Here is a 6,362-nt window from a genome sequence, read left to right as displayed (position 1 = left end):
GGAGCAACTGTGGGGCTCCTGAAATGCCCGGGGGACGCCTCCTTTATTGCTTCTGCGTCGTTGGAACAGTTGATTTCTTTCTCTCTAGTGTGAATCTGGAGGCTTCCTTCCTGGGTTTGAGGAGGTCAGGGGATTTGGCTAAAGGTGGTGGCATCTGACTGTGAGCTTAGGCCCTTGCTAGTACCTCCTAACATTCATTCGCACAGGCTTCACAATTTCCCAAATACAGTATCATGCATTACATGTCATTTATCACCTGCTTTCATTCCTCCCAACAACCCCAGGAGATGGACATTACTGAAGTTACTCAGGTGTCAGAGAAGGCAGTGGGTCACCTGCCTAGACTGGTTCTCACAGGGAGGTGATCTGGGAGAGAAAACAGGGAGGTATGAGGAGGGGATACACTAAAGAAAAGGAGAAAACAGAGATGCTGAAAGGAACTCCCAACTGGAAACTCTGGCTGCAAATTCTGGCTCAGTCACTCAGTAGCTACGACCTTGGAAAACTTTTAAACTTTGCTGTGCCTCAGTCTCCTCAGCTGTAAAATGATGATCAGAATATGACATTGGGAATTCACTGGCAATCCAGTGGTTAAGACTCCGCCCTTCCACTGCAAGGGGCACAGGTTTGATCCCTGGTCGGGGAACTAAAATCCTGCATGCCATGCAGCACGGCCGGGGGGAAGAATATGATATTTACCTGGCACAAAGGTGACTGTACAGTATGTCTATCATAGTGGGTCCATAAAAGTGAAAAACTGGAAATATCCCACAAGTCCAGCAATTTGTTTAAACAGGTAAGATAAATGCATACCATGGAATAATAGTATTTGTTAGGAATGATAATATGGATGTTTACAAACAGGGAAAGCTATTTGTGACATATTACGGGGTAAAAGTGGTTGCCATTCAGTAGGAATAGCGTTACGTCGTTTTTGTAAATTTTGTTAATATATTTACATGTATAGTCATTCATTTAACAATATTCACTTTGCATAGTTTTATTACTATGTGCATTTTACATGTAGATATGTGGATATAAAACATTCAAGGACACACACAAAAATATAATGTCTCTACTGGAGTTCTCTTTCAGTTTTGCTTAGCTGGTTATCAAATTCTCTCACAATGAACTTGCGTCATAAAGAAATAATAGAAGCGTAAAAGGTTTACAGCGCAGGAACTGGAACCCTGGTGTCTGTCTGGACCCAGGGGGCATTTTGTTGGTGCCAAGTTCATCTGCAGGTTGCTTGGAGAATGAGGAACCCAAGCAAAGGACTAAGAGGTTTTGAGAGATTTAATTCAGGCTCTGGAAGAGTCAAAAGTCTCTTTCTCCCCCTCTCTCCTCCCCAGTGTGAACTTCTGTGTCTACTTCTCTCCACTGAGCAAACACAGCCAGGCGCCTGCTCCAAGGGGCCCTCCAGGATTTTACGAGGCTGACTCTCTTCTGGTTCCTATTTGCTCTTCAGGCAAGCTACACCTCCACTGATCAGGCCAGGCCTTGGTAACCACAGTCTTCACATTCCGGTCCTGTTCCTGAGACGACACACTGGCCGTCTTGGTCAGACGTAGGTATTCCCCAATCCCAGCCACCTGTGGGCACACAGGGTATCCTCTGAAGGAATGCTTCCTCCACAGCCAGTTCATTGCATTTCGGGCATGGTGACTCACTCTAGTTTCAACCCAGAACATAAATCTCATTTCTGGGTTGTAAGGGCACCTCCCTGTCACTCCTTGATCTATAATAACAATGAATAAAAGCTACCATGTATTGGAGCTTATGTGCCAGACACTGAGCTAGGCATGTCTTAAGCCTTTTAAGCCTTGCAGAAACCCTGTGAGTCAAGTGTTTTCACCCCATTTCACAGATGAGAAAACTTATATTCAGAGAGGTCAACTGGCCCAGGGATATGCAGCAAATAAGCCTGGGAGCTTAAACATAAGATGCTGTCTCTGCAGCCCACTGGTCTTCTTACCCCTATCTTATAAGGAAGGAAACTATAATCACCCAAGTTCATGAAGTTAGCAAGTGGGAGAGGCTAAAATCTGAAGAGTCCCCTGATATCCGGCCCCCTCCCTTACTTATTGCCTGACACACTCCCCACTCTCCCCTGCCCCGCCTTGTGCCCTGACACCAAAGTGTCCCCACTCCCCCACTGTACTCCCCACTGCAGCAAATACTTGTGGAGGTTCCAAGAAACTGCAAGAATGTGCTCTCTTCCCTTGGGGACTTTGGACAGGCTGTGCCTTCCTATGAGTTTACCTGGCACAGGCCTACGCATCTAGATGTAACCTCCTCCAGGAAAAGCCATCCCTGACCACCCTAGTCCAAGCACCCTTTTTTTAGGTGCTTCCTTGTTTCATCCTTAACATGTAACATGTGGCACTGTGGTTGCCTGTCTTCTTGTTTCTTCCCCTGCCAGTCTGCAAAGCCTAAGTGAGGACCGCGTGTGCCATTGGTTGTTAGGTCCTTAGCACCCAAGCATAGGAGCTGGCAGAGTAGGTACTCGGTAAGCATTTGTTACGTGAATGCTGGACTGTCAGAGCTGTTTTGCTTTATTTGGAGGGTATACCTTAGGTGCACTAAACAGGATCTAAGATGACAGAAATGTAGCTCCCTGTATATCCCACTAAGAGGGCAAAGTCGGGGGGATGCTCTGGGGTCATCCAGGGCTCAGTGCACTGACATTAAAATCATGGTGTCCTCCTTGCTAAAGCAAGTACCAAGCTACTGTTTTCTCACTCCCAGTCAGAAACAAATCATGTTCTGAGTGACTGGAGTCATTGCTCACAACACCAGGAGCTGGTTTAGAGTGGGGTGAGGGTCAGTGACCTTGGGGATCCAGTTTGTAAAGGCCCAGGCCTGCGGGCTGGGGGGAGGGGTGAAGAGTGGCAGGTCCTGTCCCCGGGAGGCAGCAGTCACTGAGGGGGAGAGACAATGAGGCTCAGCATCTGCTCCTAGCTGGGAGAAGGGACCCTCCAGTGAAAAGCCAGGGAGAGCAGGGAAGTGTGGGAGGAATTGATGAGGAGAAGGGGTGGAGCCAAGGAGACGCAGCCGGGAGGAAGGAAGAGAAGGGGAAGGAAGAGAGGAGGGAGGGGAGAGGATCCAGGCTTTCCTTCCTCTCGATGACCTGGTCCTGAGCTGCAGTCTCCTCTGGCATTGTTTCCTGTGGAAACTCTCAGGGCCCATGAAGACTCACGTTTCTCCCCAGCCCCTGGCAGTAGCCCCAGTCCAAGTGCCGGGCATCCAGCAGGTGCTCAATACTTCCTTGGGCAAAAGAGAAATGTGGCCAACTTTGCTCTGGGAACTTTCCCCCTGTTTTCTCCCCCCATCTCTGGAGAAGCAGAAGGCAGAGCAGGTCTTGGGAACACGCCCAGGCGCCCCATGAATAACTGACCCTTCGGGGAGGCTCTACCGCGTCCTGTCCGAGGGCTCGGAGTGGAGAAGCGGCTGGAGGTTAGATGCCGAGGGTCGGCTCGGAAGCCGGGGAAGGGCAAGGCTGTGCCAAGCCCCGAGGCCCTGTAGGAAGGCGCCAGGGGCTTGACCCCCGCGCTGCCAACGGCCACGCCTCGGCGCCCCCCAGCAGTGCGCCCTGGGCGAAGGCCCGGGCCGTGGGATTGGCGAGCCCACGAGGGGCCGATCCCAGCGGCTCCTTGGAGCCCCTTCCCCACCCGGGCCCTGGCGCTCGCAGTCCGCACCGCTCCCTCGAGTCTGGACGTCCAGGGCTCTGCAAACAGCTGTTTAAAGGCTTCTTATAGTTTAGTGCTCCGCGGGGATGTTTGTTCCACGCCCATCTGCCTACTTTAAAAATACATAAGTGAAGAACACACCCAGCCTTCCACCTCTGCCTGGGGAGGGGCGGGCTCCGCGGCCCTCGCCCGCACTTCGGAAGGAACCCGCGTCCCCCGCCCCCCAGCCCCGCCGACTCTTCTCTCGGGAGGACGCCCCAAGCTTCCCACGGTGGGGGAAGCTCGCCCCCTTTGTGCCGGGCAGGACCGGGCCCCCCATTTCCATGCGAGGTTCTGATGCTCCCCCTCTCTCCCGCTTCAGTTAATCTTTGTTCCCCTTTTCTGCTGAGGAGAAAAAAAGAGAGAGAAAGAAAAGGAGGAAAAAAGGCGTGACTTGATTTTCAAACGAAACTCCCACAGCAAACAAAACCCTTTTAGAGAAATAAGAAAGGAGGAAGAAGGAAGAAAAGAGGGAAGAAAAAAAGAGAGAGAGAGAGAGAAAACCCTCCAGGCTTTCAATTTGAGTGGGAGTTGAACCGAAAGAAAGAGAAAGAAAGGAAGAAAAATCCTCTCTGCGGTAGAAAGAGAAAAGAAAACTTGGGCTGACAAGAGGGGGGTGCTGGGGGGTGGAAGGAAGTGAGAAAACAAAAGAGAGATAAAAGGGCTGCTTTTCTGTCTCTCTTCCTCCGCGAGCTGGGTTAGGAGGAGCTGTTTTGCATCCCTTCACGTCAGCCCTGCCTCATTCCCTTCTTCCAGGGAGGGAGAGAGAGCGAGCGAGAGAGAGAGAGAGAGAGAGAGAGAGAGAGAGGAGAGGGAGAGGGGGAGAGAGAGGGGGGGAGAGAGAGAGAGAGAGAGAGAGAGAGAGGGAGAGAGAGAGAGAGAGAGAGAGAGAGAGAGAGAGAGAGAGAGAGAGAAAGAGAGGAGCCGGAGGGAGGGCGGCACGAGCAGGCGGCGGGCGCGCGTGGAGGCGGGCGGCGGGCGCGCAGCAGCAGCCCGGGCGGTGGGCAGCCAGGAGCCCCCGGCCCCGGCCCCGGCCCGCCACGGGCCCCAGCGTAGGAGCCGCGCCCGGACCCAGGGTGAGTGTCCCGCGCGGCCCCGGGCCCCCGACCCCGCAGCCCCGGGCGGCGCGCCGGCGGGGGCGCGGGGGGCGCGGGGGTGGGTCACTGCGGCCGCGGCCGACCCGCCCCCCGCCTCTCCCCGGGGACGGCCGCGCGCAGGCCCGCGCCGCAAACATGTCGTCTTTTCCTTTCACTTCCACATTCCCTCATGCCGGAGAGCTGGAGGGAGACATGGAGAGCCGGGGAAAGAGGGAGAGATGGCGTCTGGCGGCGGGGGGGGGGGGGGTGGGTGGGGGGGAGGGGGAAGGGAAGGAGGGAGCGAGCGAGCGAAAGAGGGCGAGAGCGAGGAGAGAGCGCGAATGAGAGAGAGAGAAAGGGAGGGGAGAGAGAGAGAGAGAGAGAGAGAAGCAAAAATGAAAGGAAAGCGCGGCGGCGGCGGCGGGGCGGGAGGCCCGGAGGCGGCGGCGGCGGCTCGCGGGCCCGCACGTGGGTATCCCGGCGCCTAGTACTCTCCCCCCGCCGCCCGCCGGGGACTCAAAGTTTCACCCCCTCGCCGCGCCGCCCCGCCCCGCCGCTGCCCACAAACTTTATTCTCCTGGCGGGTGGGGTTGCTGCGCGTCCCCGCCGTCCGGGGTGGGGGAGGGCTGGGCGCGCCGCCGGGGTGTCGTGGGCGCCCCCGGGGCAGCAGGCCGCCGCACGCCCCGCTCTCCGGGGCGGGGACCTGTTGAAGGCGCTCGCCGGCCGGCTGGGTCTCCACGGCCTGTCCTTAGCCTCCTCAGTCTCAGTTCCCCTTCCTTGTCGCCCACTCTCTCCGTCTCCTCGCGGTCATTTTCCTAATTGGACAGAGCTGTGGGGTGTGATCGCCGGCATCAGATTAGTGGCCCCGAGGCTGCCAGGTGGGCGCGGGGACTCGGGGACCAACGGGACAGCCCCCGCCAGCGTGCAGAGCCCACAGATCCGGCCCTCGTGCCACCGCCCCCCTAACCGCGGACTTGCTAACTAGTGCGTATCGGTTTTTTTTCCAACTTGCCTTTTAAGATGACTTTTATGGTGGCTGCAACTGCTTCCCTCCAGTCTGAGCAGTAGTTTGGGAAGATTTAAGAGGCCAGGGAGGTGCTTGCGTAGGTTTTAACTAACCCAAAACGATCATTAATGTATCTCTGAGCTCTGCGATGGTTCGGGCAAGGCGTAGCCGCAGCCCGGTGCGTCTTTACAGGGTCACTACGAGGTGCTGGTCCTTCCCGGTCTGAGCGGTCCAGTGAGGCACTGTCCTGGTGGCCCACCCTAGAACAGCGGACCGAGCGCGCTAACTGCTAAGGGCACCCAGAGCGCCTTTATTTCTGTGCAAAATGGAAACTCCCAGCAGGTGTAGACCTGGAGGGGACATAACCAGTTCCGGTGGGCGCCTGGGAAACTCACAAGATTCCCACATAGGTGTGCGGAGAGGGACTTTGAACCTTGGGGGTCACCCAGCCAACTTTGAAGCTGCTCTTTCAGTCCTGCCTTTGTACACGTGTAAGTAAAAACAGTCAAAGTTCATTTCTGCCAAGTAGAGGGCCTGGAGCCTGCATCCCTG

General features: G+C 55.6%; 1 protein-coding gene and 1 long non-coding RNA gene across 5 annotated transcripts in view; one reads left to right on the top strand and one right to left on the bottom strand.

Annotated features, from left to right (window-relative positions):
* Window positions 1-974: 974 nt before the first annotated feature.
* On the bottom strand, window positions 975-4,494 carry LOC132503952 (uncharacterized). The gene is made up of 2 exons (XR_009534677.1): window positions 3,398-4,494; window positions 975-1,592 (listed from the first exon to the last, which is right to left on the bottom strand). It is a non-coding gene; the product is annotated as an uncharacterized LOC132503952 (long non-coding RNA).
* A 188-nt stretch (window positions 4,495-4,682) lies between these two features.
* ZNF710 (zinc finger protein 710) overlaps window positions 4,683-6,362 on the top strand; it is a 63,841-nt gene continuing 62,161 nt past the window's right edge. Inside the window, exon 1 of one of the 4 annotated variants that reach the window (XM_060158604.1) lies at window positions 4,683-4,804. The gene's annotated coding sequence lies outside the window, so the exon portion shown is untranslated. Of the gene's footprint in view, window positions 4,805-5,505; window positions 5,789-5,966; window positions 6,302-6,362 lie in introns of those variants that run through there. The other 3 variants (XM_060158624.1, XM_060158589.1, XM_060158598.1) reach the window with 3 other exon arrangements.

Source organism: Lagenorhynchus albirostris, chromosome 1 (assembly GCF_949774975.1).
Source record: "Lagenorhynchus albirostris chromosome 1, mLagAlb1.1, whole genome shotgun sequence".
In the NCBI taxonomy this organism is placed as follows: domain Eukaryota; kingdom Metazoa; phylum Chordata; class Mammalia; order Artiodactyla; family Delphinidae; genus Lagenorhynchus; species Lagenorhynchus albirostris.
The sequence above is the reverse complement of the archived record's forward strand: the minus strand, read 5'-3'. Positions and strand labels throughout refer to the sequence as shown.